Genomic DNA, 22,537 nt, shown 5'->3' on the forward strand with positions numbered 1-22,537 from the left:
ATGGGAGAGGCCACAACAGTGAGAGGCCTGCGTGCCGCCAAAAAAAAAAAAAAAAAGTGTACTGTGGTTACGAGCATGTGCTTTGGAATCAGAAGCACTTGGGGTCAGATCCCAGCTCTGCTAGTTGTTAGCTCTGTGAGTTTGGGTAGGTCACTTAAAATTATCTTCTTCCTGGAGTTGTTAACTATTACGGTAATTATCATTGCCCATTAAATGGAAGCTACCATTAATATTATTATTATTTTGACCCAGATTCAAATCATCTGGATCTCCTCAAGCCAACTCCAACAGTATTCCCTATATCATGACTAATATACAAATGTCCCTGGGCCTGGCAGATTGGCAGATATCTCCTAGGTACTGGTAACCTATACCGTAGCCCTGCTTGCTCCAGAAGAAGGAGAGTCCCTGAAGCCCTCTGTGGTAGCTCTTTACTCTGCATAGCAATTTGACTTGCACTGCACAAACTATAAGGGAAGCTAACTTTATTCCAATTGCATTAAGCATCAAGGCATTGGGACATTCTTTTTTATGGCGTAGTTGTTAAAGTAGTTACCTACATCAGTACTTAAACTGGAGTGGAGTGTTAATGTCGTAGAGCTTGTCTGCTCTTCCCTGCTTATCATATGTTTCTCTCCAAGTTACTCTTATTAACTGATTTGTCCTCCATCGCCTCTTGACTTTCAAAAGTACATCTGCAAGCTTTCAGAAGTTTGAGAAGGAATGTGTGTGTTGTACAAAGTTAGGGGGCAATGAAGAGGAGAAAACCCTGTCATTTTTGTAGAGGACACATAGAAGATTCAAGACAAAGGACAGAAATGAAACAAGATCCTCACAAATCATAGAGACTGTGGGTGCTGTTTCTGCTTCTGGTATCACCTCTGACGTCTCTATTCTCGGATAGTAATAGAGAAAATTCAACATTACAATGGGTAATAAATGAGCATGTGTTTCCCTTCCAGCAAGTCTCAAACCTGACATCACTTCCAGGGCTGACAGCACAATAAGGCTGAAATCACCGGTGAATCATTGAATCTGAATCACCTCTACCAAAATGTCAAGTTACAGACATCCTTTAAAGGGACCTTGGTAAGAGGTCGCTAGGAATAGTGCTGATTTTTAATGAAGTATAAATTAAAGAAAAAAAGAAGTGAGTTAGAAAGAGATTTTTGACCAGTGCTGTATTAGTCAGGAGTCTCCAGAGAAACAGAACCAATAGGATATGTGTGTGTGTCTGAGTGTGTGTTTATATATATATATATGGAAAGATATTTATTATAAGGAATTGGCTCATGCAGTTGTAGAAGCTGAGAAGTCCCAAGATCTTCAGTCATCAAGCCAGAGACCCAGGAGAGCTGATGATTTAATTCCAGTCTGAGTCCAAAAGCCTGAGAACCAGGAGAACTGATGGTGTTAAGTTCTCTCCCAAAAGCTCGCAGGTTTGAGACCCAAAAAGAGCCAGTGTTTCAGTTTGAGTCCAAAGATGGGAAAAGGACCAATGTCCCAGATAAATAGTCAGAAAGAGTTCCCTCTGACTCAGCCTTTTTGTTCTATTCACATCTTCACCTGATTGTATGAGGCCCACCCACATTAGGGAGGTCAATCTGCTTTACTCAGTCTGTTGATTTAAGTGTGAATCTCCTTCAAAAATGCCCTCCCAGGGGACTTCCCTGGTGGTCCAGTGGCTAAGATTCCATGCTCCCAGAGCAGGGGGCACAGGTTCCATCCCTGGTCAGGGAACTAGGTCCCGCACGCCACAACTAAAGACCCCTGCATGCCACAACGTAGATCCCGCATGCTGTAACTAAGACCCAGCACAGCCAAATAAATAAATATTAAGAAAAAAAGACCCTCTCAGAGACACCCAGAATCATGTGTGACTAAGAAGGCAGGCTCGTGTGTGATCACACAGGATCTTCTTTGTGGCACGTTTAGTTGCGGCATCTTTTAGTTGTGGCATGTGAACTCTTAGTTGCAGCACGCACGTGGGATCTAGTTCCCCGACCAGGGATTGAACCCAGGCCCCCTGCATTGGGAGTGCGGAGTCTTAACGCACTGGGCCACCAGGGAAGTCCCACCATACGGTCTTCTTAAGGCAGATCAGATTATTCTCTCCGTGAGGTAATGATCGTCAGGTATAGCACTTATACTCCAGACTTTACTAGTTCTCAAAGTGTGGTTCCTGGGTTAGCTGCAGCAGCATCCCCTGGGGATTTGTTAGAAGTAGAAAATCTCAATCCCACCCCAAACCTACTGAATCAGAAACTCTAGGGGTGGGACCCAAAAATCTGCATTATAACAACCCTTCTGGGTGACTCTGATGCTTACTTAAGTTTGAGAACGGCTGACCTAGGGTATTTGCAGTTAAGTTGCTTGCTAGTGATGAATATATCTTGAAATTGAGCAAAAAGCTAGAGAGGCAACATATCATAACCCTAGAGAACTCCAAAATGGTACAGATCCCATTCTTCCTTTGAGCAGATATTTTTGTCAGTGTATGGTGGATATAAGCCTTGCTCAGTTTAGTCACATGTCCTTTCATGTGTTTTCATCAGTTTGAAGAAGGCAGGCTCACCCACAAGTGGCATGTGTCATACCTCGGTGTTCTTTCATAGTGCATTGAAGAAGATCAGAACTGATGCTCCTCTCTGAAAAGTGTAGGACAGGCAAACCTAGTTTGCTGAATGGTTGAAACACAAGTTCTACTTCCTGTGGTCCAAAGGGTGTGAAATGGATGAGGGGAAGAGACCTCTGCAGGTAACTTCCGTATTGTGGTTCTGCCTTTTAGCATTTTCTTACCTCTGTAGGCTGACAGAGCTCCTGAAGATTAAAGAAGCTCGTTTAAGGTAGACAGTGATTAAGCACCCTTATTGTTACTGTCAGTAGCCGAAGGACTTACTGCTTCCTCAGCTCTGGTTAAAAGCAAAGTCTTCCAGGGCCTCCTGCTTACCTGTGTAGCAGCTACTGTGGACAGAATTATTTTCACATTTTTTTCTTTTCAGAATTAAGTAGAGGGAGGGATGTTCTTTAAAAAAAAAAAAACAAACATGTAACACGTAACAATTTATGTTATGTAACACGTAACAATTTTTCCTTGCAGAGTCCGAAGACTCTGCATATATTACCAAAAGCACAAGAAGATTACCCCCAAACTGAATTAGGTGTTCCCGCATGTAACTCCCTAAACTTTTCCCTCTCATGGAATTGAGTACAGTGTTAAGATTATCTGCCTACTTGTTAGTTTCCTCATCAGAGGATAAATTCTGGGAGGGCAGAGGTTTTTTTGTCTTGCTTATTGTACCCACAATGTTCCTCACGTAATGTGTGTTCAGTACGTTTTTGTTGAGTGAGGGAATTTTATGAAACCCCCCAGGGGTCGGGGCCTATGCGTGGTGCTGGCTATACAGAGGCGCATACGGCAGGCTCCTGGACATCAAGATATTGCAGTCTTATAAAAGAGACAGACAAGAGTGAGTACTCCATAGGGTAAGGAAGACTTCACAGAGGAATCGACATCTGAGTGAGCTTTGGAAGGATGAATGGAAGCTGGCCAGGAAGATGAGCTGAGGTGGGAAGTTATGCAGAAGGTGTCAGAATCAGGTGCCAGGATGTGCTGGGATACACGGTTGTGAAGCTGCATGGGCCATGCCAAGAACTGGAGGTGATTCGGTATTACTGAAATATCTGTTGTGAATTTATGGAAGGGAGATGGATGGGAAATAGAAGGTGAGGCCAGTTAAGGGGCTTAGAAGTTAGCGTATGAACAATGGGGATTCATTAAAGGGATTTAACCAAGGAGGTCATGAGGTGGCTGCTGAAGGATGAACTGATTAGGAAAGATGAGAGCTGACAGGGCCCGCACTGGGGCGCTGGTGGACATAGAACTGTCTGTACATGAAACTGACCGGAAGGAGGTGAGAGGAGAGTCGAAATGACCATGTTGGGGGCAGAGTTGCCCTACAGCCCAGATTATTAAAATCAATATAGAGTGGGTGTAGGAGCAGATATTGGGTTCATTTTAGACATACTGAGTTTAGAAAACTGTGCACCCTTTTGGCAGAAAGGTCCAGAAAGCTACCAGCCATTCTGGGGGCTCAGAGAAGAGGCCAAGGATGGGGGGATCCTCAGATTTACTCACACCTGTGTTTAAACAGACAAATAACCAAGTCAGCCTTTGGGTGGATGAGATCACTTAGGGAAAGGATGAAGCTCAAGGAGAAAAGAGGCCAAGACAGAGCCTTGGGGAGTCAAACATGAAAGCGACAGAGGCAGGCGATCCAAGATGGTGCTTCTCGGGTGTGCCTCAGAATCACCCGTGGCGCGTGTCACAGCACAGACCTTGGACCCCCTCACGCACAGCGGTTTTGATTCAGTAGGTCAGGGGTGGGTCTGAGAATTGCATTTCCGACGTGCTCCCATCTGGGGCTGATGCTGCTGGTCTGCAGGCCACGCTTTGGGTGGCAGTGGAACGGGCTGGGATGAGAAGGCAAGGGGGGGCGATGGTTGCAGGGTAGTTAGAGGTTTCTGGGGATGTAAGGACCTTGGGCATGTTTGTAGGTTGAGGTGAAGGATGTGGCAGAGACAGGGAGAGGTTGGGCATCCTGGAGAGCAAGGGGATGATTAAGGAAGGAAATTCACAGATGAGAAAAGAGGAAGGGTCCAAAGAAGATGGAGGCACCAGCCATGATGGTCCCAGTAAAAATGTCTATGGGCCATGGTGTCCCCTTTAAAAACCAAAGCCCCCTTGGGTAAGATGATTTTCTTGTAGCTTCCCCCTTTTCTATTTTTTTTTTTTTTAATCTCCCACCTCTTCCAGCTGCTGTTTACTGTCACCTTTCTGACTCTCCCACTGTGCCTAGGAGCCTTTGTCTCTCTGCCAGTATTCTCTCAGTGCTGTCACTTTCGTGTACAGAGCCGTAAAGAGATGACTTGCTACAGATGAATGATCAGTAATGAATAGACTTTCAGCAACACAAGGCATTTCAAGGGTAAGGGAACATTTCAAAAGCTGTTGGATTATTATTGCTAAAATTGTGTTTCTACCGCCTTCTTGCTAGAACTGTCAAGCTGTTTGACAGCTCCCCTGGGATGTCAGTCTCTGGTATCACAACCCTAGCAAAGCATAAACACACAGCTCTCTCCCCTCTGCTAACCAAAGCCTGCTGCCTTGTAGCCTCAGAGCCTGCAGCCAATCTAGAAAAGCTTCAAAACTCACTTTGTACAATTTTAAAAAAACAACCACCACCCCGATTATAGCTGTGAGCAGCTATGGGCCCATGTGTGTTACACTGTTTGAGTTCAAGACAACAAAAATTTATTGAAGGTTCATCATAGAACAAGCACCACGAGAGGCACTGAGATCCAAAGATTAGAAGAATTGGATCTTCTGTTGGGATTCTGAGAGGGCCTTCAGGTCCCTTTCTTTTCTGAGTCCTGAACCAGATGACAGAGGAAACAGACTGGGATTCAAATATCACCTTCTTTGCTGCTTAAGCTGGTCTAGAGGATGTAGCTGGGACCCAAGGACAAAACAGGAATCTCATTTCTTCCTGCGTGAACTGAACTTCCCCCCTAGACATAAGCTAAGTCACAGGAAACTGCTTTACCGCTACTGCATGAACAGAGAAGAAAGTATATGGCCTGTGGGATAGACATCTCCGAGAGAGAAACTCGGCAGGAGCACGGGCAGTGAGTGTGTAATGACCCTGTACCTAGTCTTATCAGTCACAGAAGTAATTTTTTCTTCCTGGAGGAGGAATAAATAAGGGAAGTGGGCAAAGAATAGAAGGTGTCTCCTCAATACTGTAGACAGAGAAAATTTCTATGTTCTTGACCAAAGCAAACTGGGGAGATGGGAATAGCCTGGTTTCTCCTTCATTTTCCAACCATTTGATCTCTTAACTCATGAGTTTTATAATCAGACCTCTGGCCCACTGAGGATGGGGCTGCCCTCCTGTGATACGTGTGTCAGGAGCGATAAGACAGAAATGCCAGGGGTTGTATTTGAGGCATCAAGGGCAGTCAGCTCCAGCTTTCATAAGACCTTTTCCTCCTGTAGAGGCTTTGTGTGCCCATCTGGGAACCAGTGGTGGGCTTCCCAGCTGTGCCTGCAGAAGGGTCCATACAGGGACAGAACAGGTACATTGATCATATTAACTCCAGCACTGTGCTTTGCTCTGAGCCAAAGGTTCATTTTCGGTTCTAGTTCTCATCTCAAGAATGTCCAGCCATGTTTCGCTGTGAGCCCAAACTGTAGCGTCAAAGTACTCCAGTAATACCGTGACAGCAACATAAAATTGCCTTGAATTAGAATACTCCTCCCATGATTAAATTCCAAAAGGCAATTTAAGTTCCTGCCTCAAGAAGCTCTCAATCTAATAGAATAAGACAAATGCTTAAACAAATAATTACAACCCAATCTGAGCATTTTAGGGTAAAAATAAAACCACAGCGGCTTAGAGGAGGCAGCATTAATTCTATCTGAGAGAGTGGGAAAATGTTTCACTTAACTGATAACTTAAAAAAATTTTTTTTTTTATTTTACTGTGCGTGGGCTTTTCTCTAGTTGCGGCAAGCAGGGGCGAATCTTTGTTGCGGTGTGTGGGCTTCTCATTGCGGTGGCTTCTCTTGTTGCGGAGCATGGGCTCTAGGCACGTAGGCTTCAGTAGTTGTGGCACACGGGCTCAGTAGTTGTGGCTCGTGGGCTCTAGAGTGCAGGCTCAGTAGTTGTGGCACACGGGCTTAGTTATTCCACGGCATGTGGGATCTTCCTGGACCAGGGCTTGAACCCATGTCCCCTGCATTGGCAGGCGGTTTCTTAACCACTGCGCCACCAGGGAAGTCCCAACTATAACTTTTTAAAAAACTTTTTATTTTGAAAGAATTTCAAATGTACAGAGAAGTTGCGAGAATGGTACACATTAACTCAGATTCACCAGTTGTTAACATTTTGCTGTATTTGGTCTTTCTCTAGATACACACACACACGTGTGCACACACACTATTATTGTTACTATTAATTTTGCTGAAACATTTTAAAGTTACAGACCTCATCATCCTTTGCCCCTAAATACCTCAGGATGTATCTCTTAAGAACAAGGACCTTCTCTTAGGTAACCACAGTGCAGTTTTCAGATTGGGGAAGTTTAATATTGCTATAATGCTATTATATAGTAAAGAGTCCATTTTCTAATTTCACCACTTGTTCCAATAATGTATTTTATAGCAAATTTTTTTCAATCTAACATCCAACTCAGGGTTACATGTTATGTTTACTTGTCATATTTCTTTAGTCTCCTTTAATCTAGAACATTTCCTCAGCCTTCCCCTTTCTTTTTTCATGATACTGACTTTCTTTTTTTTTTTTTTTTGGCCGTACGCGGGCCTCTTCAGTGCCGTGGCCTCTCCCGTCGCGGAGCACAGGCTCCAGACGCACAGGCCAGCGGCCACAGCCCACGGGCCCAGCCGCTCCACGGCACCGGGACACGAACCCGCGTCGCCTGCATCGGCAGGCGGACTCCCAACCACTGTGCCACCAGGGAAGCCCGATATTGACATTTTTAGATTATAGGTCAGTTGTCTGGTAAAACGTTCCTCAGCATGGGTTTGTTTGATTGTTACGTCATTGTTAGATTGCATCATGCTTTCTTCTTCTTTTGAAATAATTTCAAACTTACATAAAAGTCAGAATTATATAGCTTTGTACCTTTTTTTAAGTTCCAAATGATTCTTCTCCAGATTCACCAATTTTTAACATTTTATCACATCTGCACTTGTTTTGTCATTTTCTTTTTTCCCTTTATGTGTGTTTGTATGTGTATGTAGGCGTAGACAGTAGTTTTTTGAAAAAAATCTGAACCAGTTAAGATAGGTGTCACCCTTTAAGTAACAGCTTTTAAATTTTTTAAAATTTAAATTGTGTATATTTAAGGTGTACAAATGCTTTTGTATGCATGTACATACTGAAACGGTTATGATAGTCAAGCTAATTAACATACCGTTTCCTTGCCCCAGAATAGTTAACCTTGTATTGTGGTGAAATCTAACCTCTTAGCAAATTTCCAGTATTCAATACAGTATTACTGACTATAGTCACCATGCTGTACACTGGATCTCTAGACTTCTTCATCCTACATGACGGCAACTTTGTACCCTTTGGCCAACATCTCCTTGGTTGCCCCACCTCCACACCTCTGGAAACCACCATTTTACTCTCTGCTTGTATGTATTCGACGTCTTTAGATTTCACATCTAAGTGAGATCATGCAGTTTTTATCTTCCCACGTCTAGACTATTTCACTTCGCATAATGTCCTCTGGGTTCATCCATGTTGTCACAAATGGCAGGAGTTTCATCTTCTTAAAGGCTGAATAGTATTCCATTGTGTGTATCCATCAATGGATAATTAGGTTGTTTCCATATCTTGGCTATTGTGAATAATGCTGTAGTGAACATGGGAGTGCAGGTATCTCTTTGAGGTACTCATTTCATTTCCTTTGGGTGTATACCCAAAATAAGATAGTTCTGTTCTTAGTGTTTTGAAGAACCTCCATATTGTATTCCATATGGCTGGATGAATTTACATTCTCACTAGCAGTGCACAAAGATTCCCTTTGCTCCACATCTTTGGCAACATTTTGTTATTGCTTGTCTTTTGATGGTAGCCATCCTAACACGTGTGAGGGGACATCTCGTGGTTTTGATATGCACTTCCTTGATGATTAGTGATGTTGAGCACCTTTCTTGTACTTGTTGACTGTTTGTATGTCGTCTTTGGAAAAATGTCTGTTTAGGTTTTCTCCCATTTTTTATTTGGGTAGTTTGTTTTTCGCCACTGAGTTTTAGGAGTTCCTTATATATTTTTTCTATTAACCCTTATCAGATATATGGTTTGAAAATATTTTCTCCTAATCTGTAGGTTGCCTTTTCAACTTACTGATTGTTTCCTTTGCTATGCAGAAGCTTTTTAGCTTGTTTATTTTTGCTTTTGTTGCCCGAGTTTTCGTTGTCGTGTTAAGTGACAGCTTTTGAAAAAGTTCTTGAGGGGATGAAGAAGCTTGCCAGTTGGACAGAACAACTTGGTGTGGGAAGGGAATTACAACCAGAGGGATCAGCATGTGTGGAGATGTAAGCCAATATGTATATGATGTAGCTGGTGAAGGCTCAGTATTTTAGAGTAACCAGGATGGGGGAGAAGGGACAGGAAGGCAGTTGGACTTTGTTCCATATGAAAAAAGAGTCGTTGAAGATATTAAAGCAAAGAGATGATAGCATCATATTATTTTCTAGAGAATTTAACTGTAGGGCATCTTGGAAGAGAAAGGGCAGAAGAGACCAACGAGGTGGATGTTGCATTAGACCAGGTGATGATGAAGACCTGAAGGAAGGGAATGCAGGAGAATCTTTGTTGAATTCCAGCTGTATGCTGGGCATTTTGCATATGATAGCTCATTTAATTATCACAAAAACCTGAGGTCAGAGAGGTTAAGGAACTTGGCGAAGAATAGTCTTGGTAAGTTTATGGCATAGTTAATATTTGAACCCAGGCCCATGTGGCTCTAAAGGCCACTCTGGACTACCCTGGGATCATGAGGGATGGAGCAGGACTGAGAGGTGGCCATAGGATTCTGGATATCAAACTCTGATAGCCAGTTGGACACAGTGGACAAGGGAGACAGGAGGATAACAGTTGATGTTAATGATGAAAATGGGGGAATTCCCTGGCGGTCCAGTGGTTAGGACTCCATACTTCAACTGCAGGGGGCACGGGTTGCATCCCTCACTGAGGAAGTAAGACCCCATGAGCTGTGCAGCACGGCCAAAAAAAAAAAAATGATGAAAATGGTTACTAGGAAGAAAAAGAATTGGCAAAGACAGAGAAAATGGTCATTTTGTTAATAGTCTCTACGACTTTGGTTTGGAAGCCTGGGCTTTTGCAATACCTAGGACAAGATGTCTAGTGGGCAGTTTGGCTCAAGAGCTCAGAAGAAAGGTCTAGGTTAAAAGTAGAGGGCTTCCCTGGTAGCGCAGTGGTTGAGAGTCCGCCTGCCATTGCAGGGGGCATGGGTTCGTGCCCTGGTCCGGGAAGATCCCACATGCCGTGGAGCGGCTGGGCCCGTGAGCCATGGCCGCTGAGCCTGCGCGTCCGGAGCCTGTGCTCCGCAGCGGGAGAGGCCACAACAGTGAGAGGCCAGCGTACCGCAAAAAAAAAAAAAAAAAAAAAAAAAGTAGAGATTGGGCTGCGTTCACCCAGTGGGTGCTGAATGAGAACAGAAGATGGCTAAGGGTGGAACCTGGGAACACGGACACTTAAAGGGTGGTGGAGAAAGATTTACATAGCAAAGAGAGAATAATTGATGGAGCCAGGTCTAAAGGAAGGATATTAGATCCCATTAAAAAAAATAGAGCTACTTGGCTTCCCTGGTGGCGCAGTGGTTAAGAATCCACCTGCCAATGCAGGGGACACGGGTTCGAGCCCTGGTCCAGGAAGACCCTGCATGCCGCGGAGCAACTAAGCCCGTGAGCCACAGCTACTGAGCCTGCGCTCTAGAGCCCGCTAGCCACAACTGAGCCCGCCTGCTGCAACTACTGAAGCCCACGTGCCTAGAGCCCATGATCCACAACAAGAGAAGCCACCGCAATGAGAAGCCCGTGCACCGCAACAAAGAGTAGCCCCCGCTCACCGCAACTGGAAAAAGCCCGCATGCAGCAACGAAGACCCAACGCAGCCAAAAATAAATAAATAATTAAATAATTAAAAAAAAAAAAAAAAAAAAAGTAGCGCCACTTTGGGACTGGAGAATCCGTGAATATGTATCCAGATGTCAGCTAAAGTAGCATTCTCTTTTGAGATTTAACTGTTGAAATCAGCTTGTCCCCATCCCACATCCACTGGGGAGTTCAGTGCCTGCTCCAAGATTTCTGTTAATTCCTGGGAGCTGATTTTATGGTTCCTTTGGCTTTTGCGTTTCTGCTTCCACTAAATTCTTCATCTCACTTGTAACTCAATTCCCTTGTTCTTATTCCTTGGTTCCACGCTGACCCAGTTGTAGAACTCAGACCCGCCCCCGATCTTTTTTTCCTGGATTTCTCTCCAAATCACTCACCTAAGGCATTTGTGCATGTGTCAGATATTACTGAAGGCTTAGGGGATTTTATGTCCTTAGCAACACAAACAATGTAAAGTCCAATAATAGATATTTCTATTTTAAACCTACTTTCAGCTCTGCTGTCCCTGGAGATCTCTACCCAAGCTTTTACCTCCCACGTTGTTGTTTGAGCCCCATTTCTCCTTATCCCCCTCCCATTTCCTCTCCTTTTTGCTCTCTTTCAGTCCTCATCTCCTTGGTCTTTTTTTTTCTTTCTTTTTTTTAATGTAAAGCTCTGTTTAGCTCTCTCTTTTCTTCAGTTTTATTTTAAGTCTAGCTTTCTTCTTTCATACGTCAAGCATTGGGCTTCCCTGGTGGCGCAGTGGTTGAGAGTCCGCCTACTGATGCAGGGGACACGGGTTCGTGTCCCGGTCCGGGAAGATCCCACATGCTGCGGAGCGGCTGGGCCCGTGAGCCATGGCCGCAGGGCCTGCCTGTCCGGAGCCTGTTGCTCTGCAACGGGAGAGGCCACCAAAGTGAGAGGCCTGCGTACCGCAAAAAAAAAAAAAAAAAAAAAAAAAAAGACTTCAAGCATTCATATCAAGGTAGTTTCCTCAAAAAGGCATTTTCTATCGCTAAGAGGAGCTCTGACATCAGCTGCTAAAATAATAATTTTTCACCCCAATATTTATAGATAGGTTTAAAAGTGGGAAGACGGAATTTAAAAGAGATCATGTCTGTTGTTTCTGCTTTCTCTGTGAATACGAGACATGCTCATCTGTTGCGATAACGATGGGCTTGTAAAGATCTGACAGCCAAGGTGAGGGATTCTGTCAATAGAAATTTACCAGGTTTCTAAAATATTATAAAATACCATATTTACATAGGATGATTCCTTTAACTAAGCCTACAGACTTGTAGAATTGACTCCCTTGCTAGAGACGGATTCTTCCGTTTACTGAGTACTTAGGTCAATATGAGAAAAGTAGAAAAAGCCACGGAGAAGGAAAAAGTCGATGTAAGTAAACTAAAGCCAGAGTAATGGAGATCACAAGACCTCACTCATCCTCTCTCTCCCAATGTAGGCATGAATACATGTTAAGCAGTTTTGGCACTGTGGTGGGGCTAGAGAGCTGTTCATCTTGTAGCTGAAAAAGGATAAAGGAGTTGCATTAGTTATTTATTGTTCCACACATTACCTCACACTTTGTCATTTCAAACACAACTATTTATTATATCTCAATGTCTGTAGGTCAGGAATTCAGCAGCAGCTTATCTGGGCCGTTCTGGCTCAGGGTCTTCCATTAGGCTGCAGTCATCCAGAGGCTTGACTGGAGCTGGGGTGGTCTGCTCCCAATTTTACTCACCTGGCTTTGGGCAGGAAGCCTCAGTTCGCTATCACAAGGACCTCTCTGTAGTGTTGGTCATGACATGGCAGTTGGCTTCTTCCAGAGTGAGGGATGGAAGAAAGAGAAACCATGGTGAAAGCTGAAAAGCCTTGTATAACTTAATCTCAGGAGCGACACGTCATCACTTTTCCTGTGTTCTCTTGGTCACACACACCATCCCTGGTATAGAGTGGGAGGGGACCACAAGGGTGTGAATACCAGGGGCAGGGATCATTGGGGACGTTTTGGAGGCCTGCCAACACAGGAGTCTTTCCACAAACTTTTTTTTTTTTTTGGTACAGGGGCATCTCACTGTTGTGGCCTCTCCCGTTGTGGAGCACAGGCTCCGGACGCGCAGGCTCAGCGGCCATGGCTCACGGGCCCAGCCGCTCCACGGCACGTGGGATCTTCCCGGACTGGTGCATGAACCCGTGTCCCCTGCATCGGCAGGCAGACTCCCAACCACTGCGCCACCAGGGAAGCCCCCACAAACATTTTTTTTGAGTGTGTCTGTGTGGGCTTATACTTTAAAATGCCACGAAGGGGGATATTTAGACAGACTGGTAGTTAGTTGACTTTTGGATTTAACGGACTAGTAAAATAAAAAATAACTGATAGTGGTAGGGAGCAAAATAGGTATGTTTCGTCATATAAGGAAGATAAAGAAAAAACTGCCATTTACCATTATCATCATTTCATAAAAACACATGTTAGCACAAGAAAAGGGAAAGGACATAATCTCAAAGGACAATCTTTTCAATTGAATAAATTTAGCTTTATTAAAAACTCACTAACTTGCCTTGGCTTTTCTCGTTTAACTGTAGACTGATGAAAACTTCATTTGATCTTGCTCTAAAAACTGCCATTCAGGGGCTTCCCTGGTAGCGCAGTGGTTGAGAGTCCACCTGCCGATGCAGGGGACGTGGGTTCGTGCCCCGGTCTGGGAAGATCCCACATGCGGTGGAGCGGCTGGGCCCGTGAGCCATGGCCGCTGAGCCTGCGCGTCCGGAGCCTGTGCTCCGCAACGAGAGAGGCCACAGCAGTGAGAGGCCCGCGTACCGCAAAAAAAAAACCCAAAAAACTGTCATTCAGGAACCACTGAGACAGACATGGAATGTCTTTAGAGATGACTATGAGAATTATGTAGAAACACATAATAGTCCATTCAAAGTAAGTGAAAAAGGGAGAAATGGTTGATACATAAAGATAGCAATTTTACAAAATTGGGCTCATGAGCTGGAAGGAAGCCGTAGAGTTGGCAAATATTTAATTTATCAGTTTTTGTGATTTTTTTGCTATTAATTTATGTGCCTACTAACATTTACATGCTTATTGTTTAAGCTAATTAAATATGAAATATAAGGAAATATTGAACATCATTGAAACAGTTAAATGTACATAAAAATAATACAAATGCATGTAGTATTTGAACTTTGAAAGGATTTTCATACTTAGCATTTTTCACATATGGTTAAAATATTTTTGGATTATTTATATCAGCCATCCTTTTACTAAATAATCACCTCTTCACCTTACAGTTAAGCTTTTCATCATAACCTACATAATGTAATGACGTGTGTCCCTTTGTAACAAGAGGGTGAAATAATCCGACATTATCCATTAGAGTTGAGCTTTGGTTGTTCGTTTTGGACCACAGAATTGATGTATTTGTAGAAATGTGGTCACAATTTCATTTGGTTCCATTTTTGACCTGTGGCATAGTCTTTTCAAGGCTTCTGAAGGCTTGGGTTGAGGAAGGGGTCAATGATTATTTTGTTCTGGGATTGACTGGGACCACTAGCAACATGCTCTCACTATTTAGGTTGAGAATTCATGTTTAGGAATATTTGGGAAAATAGCATTTCTCTTTAATAAAATCTTGTTGCAAACCTTCATGAATTGATTTAAAATCTCCACATTTTTCTTTTGAAAATCTGGTTGGCAGAAACTACTTAAAAAGAATACCTAAACCCATATGTTATTAAAAAGTTACATATTTTAAAAGTTTTGAGCAAGATTACATTTGGAAATTGCTCTTTCAATTTTGATTTTCCAGCCAAATTGTTTAACTAAGATGTTAATTGATGTTCTTTAAGTACCTCTGAGACACTTGGCTAATTTTCAGTTGGAATGCCTTGTTTACAGGAAGCATTTTTTTTTTTTTTCCCTGGTACGAAGGCCTCTCACTGCTGTGGCCTCTCCCAATGAGGAGCACAGGCTCCGGACGCGCAGGCCCAGCGTCCATGGCCAACGGGCTCAGCCGCTCCGCGGCATGTGGGATCCTCCCAGACCGGGGCACGAACCCGTGTCCCCTCATTGGCAGGCGGACTCCCAACCAATGCGCCACCAGGGAAGCCCTACAGGAAGCGTTTTTAAGTGAAAATAGTGAGCAGTTGATTTTTTGAATCTATGAGTAACTTTTGGTATTAGGACAATTTTGGAGTCATGGAGCTACCTACAAATGTGACATTGGAACTCAGCCATCTAGTGCTTGGCCTGACTTGTCTTTTTTGTGGTTATAGCTCTCACTGCATTAAGGTCTTCAGCTAGTCATTCATGCCATGTTGTGGCAAGTTGTACCTAACTGGGCACATTTTTACTACTCACTGGCCTAATTTAGGGCAAATGTTAGGTGCCTGTATATTTGCCTTTGGGAACATTTGCATCACTATTTGGAACTTCCAGGAGCAGGCTTAGGAAATTTTGATGGCATTTTGATATCTACTGATCGTCCTATGTGACTGCCTCGGCAAAGCTGTGCTGACATGGTGAGCAGAGAATAAAAATATACAGGGGAGAAGGCTTTTGAGGGAAGAAGGGAACTTAGAGACAGATACATTATATTTGAGGGACAATAACTTTTAGAATGTTAATTGGTCATTATAGATTACATGTCTTGTGTAGACAACAGGTTTGCCTCAGGCTAAGCTTCCTGATGTGAAACTAGTATAAAACTTATTTTTCTTTTTTTAAAAAAATTTTTTTATCGGCGTACAGCTGATTTACAATGTTATATTAGTTTCAGATGTACAGCAAAGTGAGTCAGTTATACGTATACATATATCCACTCTTTTGTTAGATTCTTTTCCCATATAGGCCATTAATAGAGTATTGAATAGAGTTCCCTGTGCTCTACAGTAGGTTCCTATTAGCAAAACTTATTTTTCACAGCCACGTGCAAGGTAGTGAGGAAACAAGTTAAATCCTCTTTTTGACGGTAATACGTGTTTTGTTTTGGACCTCAGGTTAACTCAGTGTTCTTACTACAAATTATCGCAAACCACCCAAACCGTCCCACCTTTTGCCAGATGACAAAACAGCCTCTTTTTAACTTCAAAGCAAGGACTTTCAGACTGAGCCATTTAGCAGGCTAAAGAGTGCTATCGGTGGAGCCTCAGAAGATGACCTTTTGTCTTTTTTGGCATTGATGGACCAAAGAGAAGAGTAACCTTGGAACTCTAATCTAGAAATTGTCATGCATTGTTCTAAATATAAGCCACAAAATTGCTCAGTCCTATATAGAAAGATCTTGAGTAGTGGTTGTCAGCACTTTCTTTTAAAATCAAAGCATTATGGAGAGAACACGTTCTTATCTGACTTAAACTCACTGATAATTCCTGAATCATACCTTTTGAAGGTTGCTGGGGGTCACCAATGGCTTGGTTGTGATTGATCTAGAAGCTTTGCTAAGTGGACTGTGGGCCTGGCCATCATCATGGAACATGACAACTGGCACCTCCGTCCCTGAGACTTGCAGTAACTTTTATCATCAATTTCTCCTTCCATAGCATGAAAACTCCCTTCTCCTGGGTATTAACATTTTGGGGAAAATAGGTAATCAGTGGGGACCCGCTAAGAGAGTGTTTTGCTGAAATTTTTAAAATAAACAATTTCCTGGTATAAGAACACAGTCTTACTTAGTATAATTTGTCACATTATATGCGTTTTATGTTTCTCTGGCATCTACAACTCAAACTAATTCCCTTGTGAAAGAAGTACTTACCAACTTCTTCAGACAGCCAGTTTTTAAATCTTTTTTTTATCATTTCTCCATTTAACAGAATCAGATGCCTTAGTTAAATCCATTAACGCAACATGCAATTCACGTTGCCATTTTCAGCATTTCCCTTGCACTGCAGTGTAGTCAAGTTGTTAAGATTTCAGGCTCTAGGATCAGACTACTTGGGTCCAAATCCTGGCACCATCACCTACCGGGTGTGTGATTTGCACAAGTTACTTGTCCTCTCTGGGCTTCCGTCTTCTCATCCGAGGAATGGGAATCGTAATGGTACTTACCGTGTAGGGTTGTCATAGGGACTAAATGAGATAATACGTGCCACAAACAAACCTATTCACACTAATTTAAATAAGTAAGGTTTTCTTTTTTGTGCTAGTATGGTTACGTGAGCAATCTGATGGATACCCAGTGGCAGGTGGGGCGCATGCGTACCAGAGCTGGAGAGTAAGCAGCCTCTGGGGCGTGTCCCTCCATCTCCCACAGGTTTGTTTGCTTCCTTCTGTGTATTGGCTCTGTTTTCTGCAGATCAACTTTCTTTGCTTATCACTGTGCATATGTCCAGAAATTCTTTGCCTCAAATCTGTGCAATTTCTTAGATGAAGCACTCTCTATCACCTGACTCAGCTTCAAAGTGTCCGGCTCCCAAGTGTCCAGGTGAGAGCAAGTCCAGTCAGCTGGGGCTGGAGGGGAGGAAGCCGTGCAGTAGGAGTGGCGGCTCTTTCCAAAGGCTGATGGGTTTAGGGTCTCTAAGAAGGTGGCGGACGGGGACAGCAGTAATTGGCATCTCTAGGATAATCATAGCAACAGTGTTCAAGGGTGATTAAAGGCTCCTTGCCTTAACCATTAATTACTTAATTTTAAAAACTTTTTAAATTGAAGCATACCATACATATAGAAAAGGACACATATGAAAAGTGTACAGCCTGATGGATTGGGACAAACTCAACGCACCTATGTAACTGCACCCAGCTCAAGAAACAGGACCAGTGCCCACGCAGCCCCTTTTGTTCCCCTCTAGTAACTACTTCCTAAGAGTAGATTAGTTTTGCCTGTTTTCATATTTTCTATGAGTGGAATCATACCCTATATACTTTTTCATGTCTGTCTTCTCTTGCTAAACAGTGAGACATTCATCAATTTTGTTGTGTATATTTGCAAAGCATTCATTCTCATTGCTGTAAAGTATTCCACTGTGTGAATACACCATACTTTATCTAGTCTACCGCTGATGGACATTTGGGTAGTTTTTATTCTGTTTCTGTCTGTTTCTAGTGGTGCTGCCATGGACTGGTTTTGTTGAACATGTACGTGTTAGTACTGATTACTTTTACCACCAGAGGCTTATATACGATGTGGTGAATTATCTTCCATTACATATAATTGTATTGATGGTCTCTTAAGGGTGAATATTGTCATGATTTTATCTAGTGATTTCTTCTTTTTTAAAAAAAATAATTAGTTTATTTTTGGCTGTGTTGGGTCTTCGTTGCTGTGTGCGAGCTTTCTCTAGTTGCGGCGAGTGGGGTCTAGTTTACTCTTCGTTGCAGGGCGTGGGCTTCTCGATGCGGTGGCTTCTCTTTGTTGTGGAGCATGGGCTCTAGGCATGCGGGCTTCAGTAGTTGTGGTACGCGGGCTCAGTAGTTGTGGCTTGTGGGCTCTAGAGTTCAGGCTCAGTAGTTGAGGTGCATGGGATTAGTTGCTCCATGGCATGTGGGATCTTCCCGGACCAGGGCTTGAACCCATGTCCCCTGCATTGGCAGGCGGATTCTTAACCACTGCACCACCAGGGAAGTCTGATTTCTTTTTATGTTGTGACTTTCATGGCATGAGGGCAGGGTCATGTTCTAGACATTTTGCATATATGAAAGAACCTTGCATATATTTTGGTAGGTGCTCAGCTACTTATTGATGGAATGAATGAATGAATGAATGAACAAATGAATGAATGGTTTATGCCTCCTTTTCTGGGAACAAGCCCTTTTTTTTTTTTTTTTTTTTTTTTTGCGGTACGCAGGGCTCTCACCGCTGTGGCCTCTCCCGTTGCGGAGCACAGGCTCCGGACGCACAGGCCCAGCGGCCATGGCTCACGGGCCCAGCCACTCTGCGGCACGTGGGATCCTCCTGGACCAGGGCAAGAACCCGTGTCCCCTGCATTGGCAGGCGGACTCTCAACCACTGTGCCACCAGGGAAGCTCAACAAGCCCTATTTATAGGAGAGGCTCCAACTGCTATATTTAGACAAGGTTCACCCGCTGCTCAACCAAGGCTGATGGATCGAGGGGTGGAAAAGGGACCCAAGCCAGGCCAGTCATGTCTCTTTTCTGGGAATTTAAAATTTGGAACCAAAAATAAAGAGACTGGGCACTGCTGAGTCCCTTATGACCATGCTTTAGAGAGAAGACCCATAGGCTCCTGCTATTAGAAGCCTGCAATATGTTGTAAAAGGTCATAATATTGAGAGGTCTCATATCAGCGAAGATGAGCTTCATTGTATGTCCTGTTGTTTTGGCTTTCTTTCTTGAGGAGAGCCCCTGTGAATGTGATTGTATTTCCTGAGCCAGAACTTAAAATAGTAAGGCAACAGCCCAGGAGAGGACTTGAAGCCAGGAACTAGGTGTGAGACTGCAGAGGACAGATTGTAGAGATCCTACACGTCAAGGCTTTAAGTCTTGAAAATTGATTTAACGTGCAGGTAAAGAGAGATGTCAAAGATGACACCAGGGGAATTCCCTGTTGGTCCAGTGGTTAGGACTCGGTGTTTTCACTGCCGAGGGAACTAAGATCCTGCAAGCTGCATGGCGCAGCCAAAAAAAAAAATGCCAGGTTTTGAGTTTCTATGTTAGGAAAGATAGTGGTCACACTATTATAAATAAGGGCATTTGAGGAGAGCATAGGGGGAAGGGATAAAGATGAGTTCAGTGTGGGATACATTAAGTTTAAGGTCCTGGTAAGACAACCAGATTGTTCTGGTCAAGAATATCGACTTTGAAGTTGGGGAGACTTGGAGTTCCATCTGTACTTTGCACTTCACTCTGTGACCTTGGGCACCTTATTTATTTAGCCTCTTGACATGTCAGTTCCCTATCAGTAAGCTGATATCACCCTGCAAGGATTTAACTGAGACAATGCCAACAAAGGGTTTAGCTTAGTATTCATAAAATAGGTATTCATAGGATGATGACGGTGATGTCTCCAGCTGGAAAATAGGGACTGGGGCGATGCAGTGAGGGATCTGCTTCGAGGTTTAGATGATGCTAGGAAGAGAATGCGGAGAGGAAAAGAAAGTGGCCCACATCATAGCTAGAGAGATGAACTGTGGGAGAAAAGAGGCTCACAAGATCCAAAGGAGGCAGGTGCTCAGCAGCACCCAGGGCTCTAGGGATGTCAAGGTTTGACCAAATTTTGGTTGGGTATCCTTTTTCACCCTAAATCTTGAACTATTGTTGGAATCAAATAAGTCGGCGTTAGGGTCAGCAATGTTAAGTCACTCAGATGTAGAAGAAGACATTTAGGATGAGTCCGCCAGGAAGCAGCTATCTGCAGGCCCTCTTTTGTCCGCGTGGAGATGAACCAGTGCTTGGTGATGAACCAGCCCTGGCTTCTGGGCTTCTGTTGCGTCTCTTCCCACACTGCCAGACTTCTGCCTGCTGCCACAGACCTCTGGAGGAGAGCCAAGAAGATGAAGTGTGAAGAAAAAAAAAAAAGAACAACTTTAGGCTATTTTTTTTTTTTTTTTGCGGTACGCGGGCCTCACTGTTGTGGCCTTTCCCATTGCGGAGCACAGGCTCCAGACGCGCAGGCTCAGTGGCCATGGCTCACGGGCCCAGCCGCTCCATGGCACGTGGGATCTTACCGGACCGGGGGACCGGGGTGCAAACCTGTGTCCCCTGCATCGGCAGGTGGACTCTCAACCACTGCACCACCAGGGAAGCCCAGGCTATTCTTGATATTTGGGCAACAGAACAGTTTTCTCCATTTTCATTTCATTTCTTTTGATTTTTAAAGCATTTTGATTTTTTGCTTCCCTGCCTCCAACTTTTCTCAACAAAATTGGTAAAAGTTAGAAAGGAATTTTTTTGTGTGTGATAAATTTATTTTATTTACTTATTTTTGGCTGCGTTGGGTCTTCGTTGCTGCACGCGGGCTTTCTCTAGTTGTGAGTGGGGGGCTGCTCTTCGTTGTGGTGTGCAGGCTTCTGCTGTGGAGCACAGGTTCTAGGTGCATGGGCTTCAGTAGTTGTGGCACATGGGCTCAGTAGTTGTGGCTCATGGGCTTTGCAGTGCAGGCTCAGTACTTGTGGCACACGGGCTTAGTTGCTCAGCAGCATGTGGGATCTTCCTGGACCAGGGCTCGAACCCGTGTACCCTGCATTGGCAGGCAAATTCCTAACTACTGCACCAGCAGGGAAGCCCAGAAAGGGGTTGTTTTTGTACATATATGACAGTGGTACGACTTTGAAGGTTTAAGTTTGCCCTTAGTAATAAGGGGAAAAGGAGAGGTAAGAGTGTGGTGAGAGGGAAGAGTAAGGAGATGTCAGGAAAGAGAGAAGAAAAGGGGGATCAGAAAAAGGAGGGGTGGATGGGTTTGGGGAGATGAAGAGTGTTCTCTGGAGAACAGGTTGCTAGGTTTTTAAAAGTTTTGTTTTGCAAATGGAAGCCTTAGCCCAAACTGTCCCATGTCAGCCTCTGGGCTCCACCAGGAAAGGTGTGTGGATGAGACAGGGCAGCTGTGGAGGGGTCTCAGGGCGTGCAGTTTGTCTAACATACAGACCACCCAAGTACGGGGATTCCAGCTCGCCCCTGCCTTGCCTCCCCAGCTTCTTCGTGTCCTGGTGTGTGTCGGGTTCCCTGGTTGGAAAACCCTGGAGTGGAAGCCCCGCCCTTTGGAAATTAAAAGCATGTTTAAAAAAAGTTGAAGCAAATTTGATCTTACATCATATTGCATTTACGGATTTTAAATAATGGCTTAAACGCATTCCTGAGTGAACATTCATAATCAGGTGTGTCTTTCAGGATTGGTGGAGTTCCTCAACCCACTCCCATCATTTCAGTTAAACAAAAAGTTTTGTCCTGACTTTGCAAGTGTGGAAGTTGACAGTGACGCGTCTCTTAGGGCAGTAGGAATATGTGCGCTTTTCCGCTCACAGGGGTTGGCTCTTAAGTATTTCAAACTGCATCGCCTTATCCTCCCAGTTTTGGTTGATCACGCCAACACGACTGGACTAAACCATTGTTTTTGCAAACCCCCGGGATTTTTTTCCCTAGGCATCACGCCGTCTGGCCTTTTCTTTGTTGTTAAATAATCAGAGTGTTTCACAACTCCAGACCATTGCCGGAGACCGGTTAAGCTCACTGAGGAAGGCCTTTTCTGTGGGGATGGCTTTATTTTTAGACCTAAAGTTCACCGGGCCGCTCCAACTGGCTGAGGTTCTGGAGTCAGAACGCGGTCCAGAGCCGGCGGGAGCATTCTCTTCGCAAGCCCCGGAGAGGTTTTTAGGAAAGGGTTAGGAGCATTGGTAGGACGCGGGTCTGAGGGCCCAGAGGGGCGGGCATGGGCTTCCTCCACGCGGGCGTCTCCCACAATCCCCGGCGCGGCCGCTCGCGGTGCCCAAGGCCTTGGCGGCCCTTCGGGCGCGGTCGGCAAAGTTGCTGACGCCCCGCCCCGCCCCTTTGGCCCAGCCACGCCCCTTTCCCCCCGCCCGCCGCCAACTCCCCGCCCCCCACGCTCCCCTCGCGTCCCCACCCCCACCCCCACCCCCAGCTCGCGAGCGCCCGGGTTCGGCCATTTCCGGCGCGGCGCACTTCGGCAAGTTCCGCCGGCGCTGGTCGGAAATGGCTGCCAGCCTGCAGGGGGAGCTGAGGATCCGGCGCGGCCTGGAAGGCGGGCTGCAGGCGGCGAGAGCGGCTGTTGGGAGCCCGAGTCTCGCGCAGGCGGCGGTGGCGGCTCGTCCCTGAACTGGAAGCCGGTAGGACTCCTGGCGGCGGCGGGAGCCCGGAGCAGCCGGGGCGGCAGCCCGGAAGGGGCTCGTGGTAGGGATCCCGGGG

The 22,537-nt window shown here is 44.7% G+C and overlaps 1 protein-coding gene across 4 annotated transcripts in view; it reads left to right on the plus strand.

Moving 5' to 3' along the window:
- Positions 1-22,537, plus strand: part of EXTL3 (exostosin like glycosyltransferase 3) — a 140,047-nt gene that overhangs the window by 41,448 nt on the left and 76,062 nt on the right. For 2 of the 4 annotated variants that reach the window (XR_004350308.1, XM_032634447.1), the window contains exon 1: positions 22,325-22,458. The exons of 1 other annotated variant lie outside the window; for it this stretch is intronic. The gene's annotated coding sequence lies outside the window, so the exon portion shown is untranslated. Of the gene's footprint in view, positions 1-22,324; positions 22,523-22,537 lie in introns of those variants that run through there. One more of the 4 variants, XM_032634448.1, reaches the window with a different exon arrangement.

Source organism: Phocoena sinus, chromosome 6, assembly GCF_008692025.1.
Source record: "Phocoena sinus isolate mPhoSin1 chromosome 6, mPhoSin1.pri, whole genome shotgun sequence".
Lineage (NCBI taxonomy): Eukaryota > Metazoa > Chordata > Mammalia > Artiodactyla > Phocoenidae > Phocoena > Phocoena sinus.